Source organism: Bidens hawaiensis, unplaced genomic scaffold (genome assembly GCF_021521415.1).
Source record: "Bidens hawaiensis isolate Kalapana, Puna unplaced genomic scaffold, B.hawaiensis_p1.1 tig00021843_1, whole genome shotgun sequence".
Classification (NCBI taxonomy): domain Eukaryota; kingdom Viridiplantae; phylum Streptophyta; class Magnoliopsida; order Asterales; family Asteraceae; genus Bidens; species Bidens hawaiensis.
In genome coordinates, this window is record NW_027493392.1 from 264639 (window position 1) to 278580 (window position 13942).

Genomic DNA, 13942 nt, shown 5'->3' on the forward strand with positions numbered 1-13942 from the left:
AACTAAAAGTGAAAGAGGCAGACATCCCTAAAACAACGTTTAGGACGCGTTATGGACACTACGAGTTCCTTGTTATGTCATTCAGTCTAACGAATTCTCCCGCGGCATTTATGGACTTGATGAATAGGGTTTGTCAGCCGATGTTGGATAAGTTAGTTATCGTCTTCATCGATGATATATTGATTTATTCAAAGAGTGAGTCTGATCATGCTGAGCATCTGAAGGAGGTATTGGAGACTCTGAAGAAAGAGAAGTTGTATGCTAAGTTTTCGAAATGCGCGTTCTGGTTGCGAGAAGTGCAATTTCTAGGTCACGTGATCAATCCTGAAGGGATTACCGTAGACGCAGCCAAGATTGAGGCGATAACAAACTGGAAGACTCCACAGAATCCGACTGATATACGAAGCTTCCTAGGGTTAGCTGGCTACTATAGGAGATTCATCGAAGGTTTCTCTAAGATAGCCGCACCGTTGACCGGTATGACCCGAAAGTCGATAGTATTCAGTTGGGGTAAGTTTCAAGAAGAAGCTTTTCAGGAGTTAAAGAAAAGACTTACGCAAGCCCCAATCCTTGCTCTACCCGATGGTGACGAGGATTTGGTTGTTTGTACTGATGCTTCGCATCGTGGGTTAGGTTGTGTGTTGATGCAACGAGGAAAGGTGATAGCTTACGTGTCTAGACAGTTGAAAGTCCATGAGAATACTTATCCGACGCATGATTTAGAGCTATCAGCAGTAGTGCATGCCTTAAAGATATGGAGACATTATCTGTATGGTACTAAGTGTACCATTTACACAGATCATAAGAGTTTAAAGTACTTCTTCGAGCAGAAGGAATTGAACATGAGGCAGAGAAAGTGGTTGGAGTTGATTAAGGATTACGGCTGCGACATTAAGTACTATCCTGGTAAAGCTAATGTGGTCGCCGACGCGCTAAGCCGTAAGAACGAGGAAGTCCTTGCAACAGTGAAGTCATACCAGTTGATTATGAATTCAAGTCCGTTTGATGAAATCATCAAAGTACAGTCTGAAATGTTGGTAGATGAAGGGCTAGTGAAGAAAGAAAGGATTTTCGGTCAGAAAGACGAGTTGATGGAAAACACTTATGGTGTTAAGACTAGGTTCGACCGTATGTGGATACCACACCATGGGGATCTCAGAGGTCGAATCTTAGATGAAGCTCATAAGTCAAGATATTCGATTCATCCAGGAACTACGAAGATGTACCAAGATTTAAAAAGGGATTACTGGTGGCCAGGCATGAAAAATGATGTAGTAGATTATGTCGGTAAGTGCCTAACTTGCTTGAAAGTCAAGGCAGAGCACCAGAAACCTTATGGAAAGATGCAGCCTCTAGAGATACCAGAATGGAAATGGGAACACATCACCATGGACTTCATAACTAAGCTACCTCGTACAGCTAAGCATCATGATACCATCTGGGTGATAGTGGACCGTTTGACCAAAAGTGCTCACTTTCTGCCCATACGAGAGGCCATCTCGTCAGAAACGTTAGCAAATTTGTTCATAAAAGAGGTTGTAGCCAAGCATGGAGTGCCGTTATCGATCGTGTCTGATAGAGACACTCGATTCACTTAGAGGTTTTGGAAGAAGTTCCATGAAGATATGGGAACGAGATTGAACATCAGTACCGCGTATCATCCTCAAACTGATGGACAGTCTGAAAGGACGATCCAAACCCTTGAGGATATGCTACGTGATTGTGTTTTAGACTTTGGAGGAAGTTGGGATGACCATCTGCATCTAGCAGAGTTCTCCTATAACAACAGCTACCATTCAAGTATTGGTATGCCACCGTTTGAGATGCTTTACGGTAGACGATGTAGGACCCCGGTGTGTTGGGGAGAGATTGGTCAGAAAGAGATGGGAAGCCTAGAAGTTGTGCAAGAAACCTCTTCGAAGTTCGATCAGATCAAGGCAAGAATGAAAGCTGCTGAAGATAGACAGAAGTCGTATGCTGATAAGCGGCGACGACCGATTGAGTTTAACGTTGGTGACAATGTGATGCTCAAGGTCTCGCCTTGGAAAGGAATCATTCGTTTCAGGAAGAGGGGAAAGTTGAGTCCAAGGTACATTGGACCGTTTAAGATTTTAGACTGTGTAGGTGAAGTGGCTTATAAGCTAGACTTGCCAGAAGAGTTAGAAGGAATCCATTCAACCTTCCATGTTTCTCACCTAAGGAAATGTCTAGCTGATGACACGTCTCATGTGCCATTAATGGACATTGAAGTTGATGAACGGTTGAACTATATTGAACAACCGATCGAGATAGTCGACCGCAAGGAGAAGCAGCTTCGTCACAAGGTTATACCTTTAGTGAAAGTGATATGGAAGCATCGCAAGGGTTCAGATGCTACTTGGGAAGCTAAGGATGAGATGCGCAAGTTTTACCCGAATTTGTTTATGTAATAGTTAGGTTTCGGGGACGAAACCTCTTTAAGAAGGGAAGACTTGTAACATCCTACATTTGGTTATAATAATAAAATAAATTTCGACTATTTTATAGTGGGTCGTTATCGGTTTAGATAAATAGAACATGAGTTGGGCTAGTGTTGGGTAAATGGATATGGGTTTTGACTTGGGTTGTGAAAGAAAGAAGGGAAAGACCATGGGCTTAAGCCCATGATCCCTAAATATATAAACCATTAATCACCATTTAACTTCATTTTCACACATATTCCATACACCACCCAAAACACACACTTGAGCTTCTCTCTAGTTCTCCCTTTTCTCTCTAGCCGAAACCAAGAAGGAAACCGAGCACCGACCCGAGGTAATACTAGTATGATGTTTATTAACTTAAACCCGTTAGATATAATCGCGAAACTACGAGCCGACACCGTTCAACCGTTTAAGTCACGAGATCCGGATGGAATCAGGTATAAACCGAACTTAAGATGAGCTTAGGGATCACCCTAGCTCAGATCTGGATCGAACGGGACGAAAAACGGTGAAAAACGAGTTAAAACACGTTTTTCCGGCGAAACGCGGTTTTCCGGCGATGACGGCGATGACGGCGCCGTAAAAGCGTCAGAGAATGTTTCTGACATTCTCTGACCTAACCCTAGTTCGCTAACGGAGAGTTAACGAATTAGAAGTAATTCGTCACCTGATTCGCTAAGGAAAGAATAACGAACTAGCCTTAGTTCGCGTCCAGATCGAATATGAACAAAATACATGCATCCAAACACTCGAAAATGCCTATAGTACTGCTCCAGTAAGAAGTTCGTGAGGTGCCGCTGCAGCTTCTTCCCTCTCTCTTCCCCCAAAAAAGGATAGAGATGCCCCGTCCCTTCTTTATGCACATCCATATACATAGCCAGACACAAAGGTGTACAATCCAGTAAAAATATGCGGCATTCACTGTAGGTTCTCTTACTTGCTCTAGTGGCTGGCAAAGGCCAACCGAGAGGGGAGAACGAATGGCTCAAGAATCGACTGGTTCCGACAGACTCGTGGAGCTTGCAGTTTGGATTATCGTAGAAAGAATAAGAGGAGCCTTCTTAGGAAATGACTTAACTTAAAATCGAGTTAAGGAAAAGATAACGAATTAACCCCCCCAATTCGTTATAGTCATTCATTAAGAAGATATCGAATTAGAAGGTCCAATTCGTTACCTGGACTGGTTCGATTCGTTAAAGGACCAGTTCGTTAGAGGGTTCAATTCGCTACAATGACCAGTTCGCTAAGATAAGCCAATTCGTTATGAACCAGTAACGAATTAGAAGTTTAACAGAATGACAGAACAGTCCCTTGACTTCTAAAAGAATGAATTAATTACAAATAAGCCCTTGAACTTTTGAGTTAGCGAATTAAATAATAAATTAAAATCCTAATGGAAAATGTGTTACGACCGTTAATGGAAATAAAATTTTTCCAAGCTGACCTGGCAGCTCGACTCCAGCCAGGGGCTCTGCCCCTTGGACCCTGCTAGGGGTTGCCGCCCCGAGACCCTGCTGCCAGGGGTGCTGCCCCCGGACCCCCGTTCGTTGCGGGTTATGAATAAACTAGAAACGCGATATAGATAGTGATAGTTAATTGATATGTGTAATTGTTATACAGTTAGTCGTGCACAGCTCAAGAAAGGAATAACCATTAATGGTGAACGTAACCGACTTCAGGTGAGTTTCTAGCCCTATTCCTTGTTACGTTTTCGGGGCTGTATGCGTACTCGATGTGATTAGTTAATACACTTATCCTAAGTGCTAAGTGTATGTCATATATGTATTATGTGAAATGTATGAATGGTTTCTTGCCGGTACATGAACGATCTTCGGAATTGCATGTACTGTCAGGAAATGGTTGATGTTATATGTATGTTGTAATATGAAGAATGAATGATGTGTGTATGTGCCAAACTTACGATTATGTATATAGAAAAGTATGTTAAAAAGGTATGGAAGAGAGGGCACCGGACCCTAATAATATCCGAGGATGAAGGGTACCGGACCCTAATAATATCCGAGGATGAAGGGCACCGGACCCTAATAATATCCGAGGATGGAGGGTACCGGACCCTAATAATATCCGAGGTATGTAGGGCGAATGCTCTTTATAACGTAAGGTTAGATATGTATGTGTATGAACGATTGATGGACATGTTAAGTATGTAATGCGTACCTACGGGCACGTGTATGTGTATGTAAAGTAAGTTATGTGATTAACTAGAACTCACTCAGCGTAGCTGACTTTTAGTATGCACGCAGGCAAATAGGTTGAGGCAGCTCGCGTGATTGAAGATACATGGCATGGAATCGAAGATACTAGCATCTCGAAGAAATGTTGTGATGTTTTAAAGACTATGTTTTATTTAATTGACTATGAATGTTTTATAAGACAAGATGTGAAGGTTATGTAACATTTTATGGTTGAAGTTTTAATGTTCCGCGAATGTTTTAATTAACTCTGATATTTAGAACTGCGTTTATGAGTAAATCCAACACCAAAGTAGGGCTACCGGTAACGGTGCCTTACAAAAACTGTCTTCTACGAATAGCATCGCTCTGGTTTGCATCACTGCACAACATAGGGCAGATCATCGTAAGATAACTACGTATAGATAAGGATATTGTGTGTGTGTGTAAGTACGTATACAAAGAGTAGGTTTTTATATAATTGACTATCTTTCCATTGTACGAAGTCGGTCCATTTAAGCAGTTTGGGAGCTTTAGTAATAGAACCCGACTTAACTTCCAGTTTAACCAGTTTCGAAATACTCATTGATGACATTGTTAGAGATAATTTTATATATAAATTATATTTTTTTAATCTAATCGTTCATTAAGTTTTCCTTCTTTGGAAAGTAAGGGAAGGTGCGTAACTTCGCCAAGTCAAATAGAATGATCACATTTCTCTTGGTCAAATGAAAACGTCAACTTTGCCTAAGTCAAATACAGGAGGTTAAGTTCGCCTAAGTTAACTTGGCTTGGTACAATTTCGCCTAACTTGTAACTTCGTCAAAAACGCTAGCGACAACTTCGTTGTGACGGCCAGAAGGTTTAGTTTCTCATTTCTTATGATTGTGTTTTGAGTGTAGAGCTTGTGAGGGTGTTTAGTGAGTCAGGATAGGCTACGGAGTCAAGTTTGGGCATAAACGAACGTCAAACTTATGTAAAAATCCTTTGTTCAAGTTATAATACTCGTGTGATACACCCAAACCACGCAATTAAGAGAAATTGCTCTGATAACAATTGTATGCCCCGTGCATGGATCGCTACAAGAGATATCACAAACACAAAGGGTGCATAATCCCCTAAGTATTTGGTTTACTGGTACATGTAAATAACAAGGACACACCAACAAGGATTATAACATACGTTTACTTGTATTGAATAATATCTCAGTATCAATCAATGCACGGTAAAGCACTTCACAAGTTCGAACGGCTGGAATAAGACTATTGAACAACTACTAAACCCTAGGCCGAATATGTATTTATATACTACACATATTCGCATGTTACATAATAGGCGAAGTTAACATAACATCGCTTAAACATTAACTTCGCTATTCACTAAGCCGTTCAAATTATAAAACACAAACAAAACATAACGTTTATTACAGACGGGACAAACAACAAACCTATGAAGTACTAACACACCAAAATGCACCAACAACAAGACTTACGACGGATTTGTGATTTGATAGGGTTTTAAGTAAAATTGTAATTAGAATATTATTAGTTTAATTATCATTATTATTATTATAATATTATTATTATTGTTATATTTTTATCATTACTATATTAACATTTATGTTTGATTTTTTATTTAAATAAGAAAAACATCAGATTATATATATTAACGGAAAGTTAAATGAAAATTTATTTTCGAACGTTAATGGGTCATTAGTTCGGTTTAATAAACGAGTGTGGTAAACGTTATATATATATGTGTGTGTGTATTGTTTTTATAAAAGAAGGTTTTTAAAGATATAAGAGTTAAACATAAGGATAAATAAACAAAACCAAGGTCTGGTTTATCAGATAATGCTTATCAAATATGTGTAATAATATCAAAAATTGATTAAAAAGTATTTAAATTATAAAAACTCAAAAATTGGGCCTAAGGGACTCGAACCCGCGCCCCAGACCAGTTCAAAGTGTTAGTGCATATGCACCTGCCACTAGGGATTTTGTCTAACCAGTGAAAGAGATGGAAACAATTATTTATAATCAATGCCTAGTTTGTTCTTCCCCAAATAAAACCCTAGAAATTCAAATGAGAATAATTTCTCATTGTTGATTAAAATTGATTTAGGGTTACCGTTTGCTGGTTAAAAACGAACTAAGAACATAATTTTAATTCCAATTTTGATGACGGATTAAGGGAGAACGGTTGCTAGGGCTCACGGTTCTAAACTCGATCTCAAAACTTGTCTTGACGTCTTTGTATGTTGCAATTGAGTTAGGTTTTAGTATTGGCTGGTAGTAAGGATGGTGTGGACAAGTTTAATTGAATTCTTGACGAGTATTTATAGTGTAAAGATATCGATTATAGCCGCGGTTTTGTAAAGGTTAAAACGAGTTAATTAGCTATCATTTGATAATCATATTCCACAATTAGATTGTCTGTTAGCATGTTTAAGGTTGCCATCTGATTTGATATAATCAATTTCGTGATTTAAGTACTGAATTAAGTAACAAAAAAGAAGGGGGGGTTCACGGTGTCATTGGTGGGGGAGAAAAAGGAGAGAAAAGATTTTTTGATAAACTTACTAATTGATCCCTAACCTTTGGGATTTGGTGTACAAGTGGGTAAAATGTTAGTTACGGAGTATATTATGCACAATTCTCATAGTTATTACCAATTATGTAATAAAAAAACACAAAATAAATATACTAAACAAATGCGAGTTTTATTGATGAATTGTCTGAGTACAAACTGGGCCGGGTAAAGATTACAAATATAAGGAATAGAAAACCCAAAATGTTACACCTATAAGTGTCATTTTGAACATACCACATGTATATTTGGACATCATATGATCATACTATGTGGATGATGAGATATCAACCAACCATAAAAGCAATAAACATGTAATTCATATAGCAATCAACAATTAATTGAGTAATATCACAACCACACAAATAAGGGAATTGTGTTTGAATGAAATAATATAACAATAGTAGTTTCTAGTAAGCATAATGCCACAAAAACAAAAAAGAAAAAGAAAAAAGGGAATGTGATTACTCACCTTAGAGATAAGGTAGACGGTAACGAGAAGAGGGTTAAAGAGAACTAGTTAGTTCCACAAGAAGTCCTAATTTCAAAATATACAACTATAATATTCCACCGATATAACGAATAAGATATGACAGCATATGTTTATAACGGATTTGGGATCGATTAGACGTTAATTATATGTTATATTAATTCCATAAAAGTTGAGTTAAAAGTGTAAACGATTTAATTATTTTTAAACAATGAATTGCTAACTTAATATTATATATATGATTTATATAATAAGCGAAACTTGTTTTGAAAGTTTTTAGCGGTGACCGGTTCATTTAGACGAGTAAAACAATTTTTAATTTATTTATTTATTAAAATCAATTATTTGGTTATATAGAGAGAATATATATATATATACACACACGCACACACACATGAAAAAGTTTAAACGAAAATTTTTGAGAGCCTAGAGGTGTTCGGTTCGTCAAACGAACCGAATAATATTAGTTTTTATTTAAATTAAACAAAAGGAATAATAAAATACCAAAAACCGGGCCTTAAGGACTTGAACCCACGGCCCAGGATAGTTCAAAACTTAACGCACCACACATAAGCCAACTGAGCTAGTACTTCAGTTTGTAAGTTTGTAATTGGATTGAAACAGAAAGTATTTAATCATATTTACAAATCCATCCCAATTCAATATAAACCCTAAATTGACAAAACCCAAATTAATGCATTTTTCCCTCTATCAATCGAAATTGACAGAGGGGTTTTGTTAAGCATCATAATTCGATCAAGAGACACCCAACAATTACTGTTTATGGTGATGAATCGAAGGAGAGCCGTAACCCAAGGATTTTAATATGAACATAAGCTCATGATTGATCTTAAACGACTTCAAAGTTAAATTTGATAGAGGGCTTAGTTTCGAGATGATCAGAGGGGTGTGTGGGACAAAGTAATTGCAATATCTACTAGTATTTATAGTGATTCATCATCGATTGACCCGCAGTTCTTGATATGGCTTGTGCATCATCAATTAGAAGGCCTATTAACATAATTATCTTGTAATTGAACGCGTAATTGGTCAACCGACATGTAGAGGTGATTAATTCCGTGATCTCCGGCTTGATTAACGGATTCAATGATCAAGGGATGGGGTGTTTGGGTACCGACAGTGTGTGTGTGTGCGCGAGAGAGAGAGAGAGAGTTAATTTTGGGAATTTACAAAGTAGTCCTTGGGGTTTGGTTGTTGAATCAAGTTAGAGCTAAACATTGGTTTAGGGTGAATTATGCATATGCTTGATAGTTCAAGAATTTGTTTGATAACTAATTAAACTCGCGTAACGAATTAAACGATTAATGAACAAACAGAATTAACAATAGTAATAATAATAACTTATATTTTATTAATAACGAAGATCCGAATAATAATAATAATTAAGTAATAAAAAACAGAATTAAACGGGCCGGGTTTTCGGGTCCGAGAATTGACGAATGTTACAAAACACCTCGAAGTTTATGTTGAACCTGAAACATAAACACATAAAATTCAATGAAAATTAAAAACTAAAAATTATAAATGAATAATACTTTATCAAAAATTATGAACATTGACTATGGATAACGTGAAAACGCACAAACAAAAACATGAGAGCACATCGGCTGTAGTTTGGTTATTTTGGGGTGATAGTGGAAAATTTGGTACGTAAAATACATGGACATTATTCACGGCTTACATTTATATTATATTCTAAAATAAAAAATAATATAAACAACCCATGTGATGTGATACAAGAAAACTAAAAACATGCTTCTTTAACCTGAAGTGTACATCAAGGTAAAATAAAATGGTTAAATTCTTATAAAAGTGATAGAATATAACAAAAAAGAGGAATAAATAACGGTAGATTTTAAAGGTGCTTCTTCAACACATGTAAGTTTAAGTTTGGGTGTTGATTGTTCCATCTTTACATAGTTGTCAAATTTAACAGCTTAACCTTGAAATATCACCTCCAATTGTAAAATTGATCTATTGGTTTCCTTATCAGGCACATTTGCATTTAACATATTATCATTTGAAACTAAAGTAACTGATTTTGTTACATTGTTTGATGAATGGACCAGGATCAATGTAGATGTAGGAGAACTTGATGTCTCATCTGCAGAAGTTGAAACTAAAGATTATGTTGGTGGTTGTTGGTTTTGCTCGATAGCCTGCTCGGTTTTTAAAGATTGATTGTCTTTTAAGGGACCTATCCGAAAGCATAAACACATAATGCTAGAGAAAAATCCTGAAATTTCACAATTTTTCATTCAGGGAGAGTTGAAAAGTATTACTTAGAATAATCTTCAGCAACACTTTATCAAGAATCAAAATAGCTAGGATGAATGAGATAAGATATTAGGATATTAAAAGGGAAAAATTAAGCTAAGATTGACTAAAGACTTGACATTTAAGGTATGTTCTTTTATTAGAAGATCAGTAGGATATGATAGGATTTATATGTTTCATTAGCTTTAAAATATATTTGTTATTTCCCTTATTTATTAATCTTTGGTTCTCTAAACAATAATCTAATATTTGCTAATAAATAGTTGTCAACGGTTACTATCAGTTTATACAAACTTCCACAATCTATCTGGTTCTCCAATCCCAACGATGTCCAGAACTCATATCCTCGTATTCCCATTTCCAGCACAAGGCCACATGCTACCACACCTACATCTCACCCACCAATTAGCAGCTGCAAACCTCTTCATCACAGTCCTCATCACCCCCAAAAACCTACCTGCTGTATCCAACCTCCTCGCCGCCTATCCCACCACCCTCATCCTCCGTCTTCCGCCGCACCCCGCCATCCCTTCCGGCATCGAAAACGTCAAGGACCTTCCCTTCAACGCTTTCATGCCCATGATGGTTGCTCTGGGCCATCTCTATAACCCGCTTATTAATTGGTTTCGGAACCATAGTAATCCACCGGTGGCTATAATATCTGATTTTCTTTTGGGATGGACAAATCGGCTTGCCCGCGAGCTTGGAATCCGGAGATACACATTTTCGCCTTGCGGGGCGTTGGGGCTTTCGGTTATGTATTCGGTGTGGAAAAACCAACCCAAGAGGGTGAATTGCCAAGATGAGAATGAGGTGGTTAAGTTCCCGGAGATTCCCAACTCGCCGGAATTTCTTTGGTGGCAGGTGTCACAGTTTTACCGGAGTTATGTACAAGGTGACCCCGAGTCGGAGTTTATTATGGATGGGCTTTTGGAGAATTTAGCGAGTTGGGGACTTGTTATAAACTCGTTCACTGACTTGGAACCGGCTTATGTTGACCATTTAAAGAAGGAGCTTGGGCATGACCGTGTGTTTGTGGTGGGGCTGTTGCTTCCTTCGGGTGTTAAGGAAACCAACCAGGGTGGGGCCAGCTCGATTGAGGTCCTATGGTGGCTAGACACGTGTGCAGATAACACGGTTGTGTACGTTTGCTTTGGAAGTCAACAAGTGTTGACTAATGGTCAGATGGAGGTGGTTGCAGTGGGGTTGGAAAAGAGTCGAGTGAAGTTCGTGTGGTCAGTTAACGAACCGATGATTGGGCATGTGGCGGCGGATTACGGGAGGATTCCAGAGGGGTTTGAAGAGCGTGTGGCGGGGCGGGGTCTTGTGGTTAGAGGATGGGCTCCACAAGTAGCGATCCTAAGTCATAACTCGGTGGGTGCGACTTTGACTCACTGTGGGTGGAACGGAACTCGATATTGGAAGCGCTAATGGCCGAGGTTATAATGCTGACGTGGTCGATGAGCGCGGACAATTTCTCAAATGCCACATTGTTAAATGGATTGAAAGTGGGAATAAAAGCATGTGGAGGGAGGGAATATGGTTCCTGACAAAGACGAGTTAGCCGAGCTGTTTGGTAAATCAGTGAGTGAGGTGACGCGGTTGGAGAGAGAACGAGCTAAAGAGTTGAGGAAGTCAGCTAATGAAGCAGTCGGTGACAAAGGGACTTCCGTACGTGAATTGGATAGATTAGTTGCCGATTTCTCTATCTAAAGTAATTGTAAAATAAAGTAAACTGTGGTTTTTCGTAATTGTGGTTTGTCCAAATCTGCAGTATTAGTCCAATAGTTTCAAATTTGTAATTTCCGTCCATGTGGTTTCATTTCACTTGCAATTAAACCCGATCTCACTAACCCCTTAAGTCTCGTCGTTAAACCTGTCAACGTGTCCCTCACATGAGGGGCAATTTTGTTTGTTTTCTCCCCAAATAAAACCCCATCCTAATTCGCAAGCACGTTCATGTGAGGGGTTGGGTGTATTTGGGGGATGAAGGACACCCCCCCCCCCTACGTGAAGGGCACGCTGATGGGTTTAACGACCAGACTTAACGGGGTTAGTGGGGTCGGGTTTAATTGCAAGTGAAATGAAACCACAAGAATTGAAATCTTAAATTTGAAACTATTGAACTAAAATTGCAAATTTAGACATAGCACGAAGACGAAAACCATAGTTCACTCTATTAAAATATTAGCAATAATTAATAATGTTGTTACTAGTTTAGCTATTTTATAAATAGTTGCTAAATAAAATATGTGTGAAACCAATATCCTTATGATCGTGATATTTGGTAATATATATATATATATATGATTGATTTCTTTTGAGAACCACTTTGAGTTTTAAGAACTCGAAAGAACTCAACGTAACAATTTTTTTTGAATTTTTTTTACACATGTGTAATACGTAGGTGTAAGTGATGTACAAAAAATTACGGTATTTTTCCACACCGAATCGACTTTTTACACATGTGTAACTAACGTTTAAACATGTGTAATTATCAAAAATATTTATTCTCTCCTCTGCTTCATTTTTTAATTAAATTTAATCTCAGCCACATATTTCATATCATTTAATTAAATGTGTTGTTCAAAATTGAGTTCTTAAAGTTCTTAAAACTCACCATTGATCTCAAAATAACCCTCCCCTATATATATAACACCACACAATAAACACATTTTTCATATCCACCATTAGATCAACATATCTAACGCACCAGATTAATTCTTACACTTTTTAGACACACTCCACTTCTTATTTTAATCACACCCTAAATATAATAAAATAGGGGACATGTCTTAGTATTCACGACACAAACAACGATAGCAAAAACTTTCATTTCTCAATTTTATTGTAGCGATCTCGCAATTGTTAAGGAAGTTTCTATACGGGTTTTAAGCACCAATTTTACGGAGCAAAAATCACGAGGTTGCCACTTATAGATTACACGTTGTTTACCTGATTTAAACCGACCTTCACACTCCTTTTCGAAGCACACAACAGTCCTCACTCTTACCATCACTCGGAATCTGTCTCGGCTGTACCAGTTTTACTACCGGCGCCGAAACACCAGCCAACCCTTGCTGCGCGTTAGTTCGTCTTCGAATCGAGGAAACAAATATGCCATTCTGTTCGTTTTTGCCTTATGGTTAAAAGCCTTAATATTAAATCCGGATACAAAGCGCTAATAACAAGATTGAATTTAGAACCCTATTTTTTTAAAAAGCGATGATGAGTTCGAATGAAGATACCAACCTGGTTTTTCTAGTATTTGGTTTTAGTGGTGTTTAGGACTAACTTTTTATACATTAGTTAGTTATTTTAAGTAATTTAATTGCATTATCTATGTTATTGTATAATAAGATTTAGTGGTTATATTTATATTTTGTTTTCTTGTAAAAAGTAATAGTTATATTAATATAAATTAATTAATTAATTAATTATTATTATTATTATACTTTGGTGCATTACATAATTTAAAAATGACATTTTTTTCAAGCAACATATAAATAACGTTTACTAGTCATTTATATTTATGTCAAAAAATTCAGAAACATAACTTAGTACCATATGAATAGTTTATATATATAAAGAGGGGTTATTCAAAAATACTGAGTGTGTCTAAAAAGTGTAGGAAGTAATCTGAATAGTTAGATCTTGGTGGTCAATGGTTAAGATTGAAAGATGAAAAAAAATTGAGGAGTATTTTATTTTAAGGAAAATTGGATTTTAATAATCCCAACTTAATGCAGTTGGCCAATAATAATCCCAACTTTGAAAATAGCTGTCACTGGTCCCAACTTTCACACTATTTGTTTTCATTGGACCCCCGTTAAAATTTTTTTAACGACGTTAACTTTTTCTCAAATTTCAAATTGATGTTTTAGGGATTTTGATCGGAATGAGAATGCGAA

The 13942-nt window shown here is 37.3% G+C and overlaps 1 pseudogene; it reads left to right on the forward strand.

Moving 5' to 3' along the window:
- The first annotated feature begins 10327 nt into the window (after positions 1-10327).
- LOC143564258 (UDP-glycosyltransferase 89B2 pseudogene) lies at positions 10328-11744 on the forward strand (annotated as a pseudogene).
- The last annotated feature ends 2198 nt before the right edge of the window (positions 11745-13942 follow it).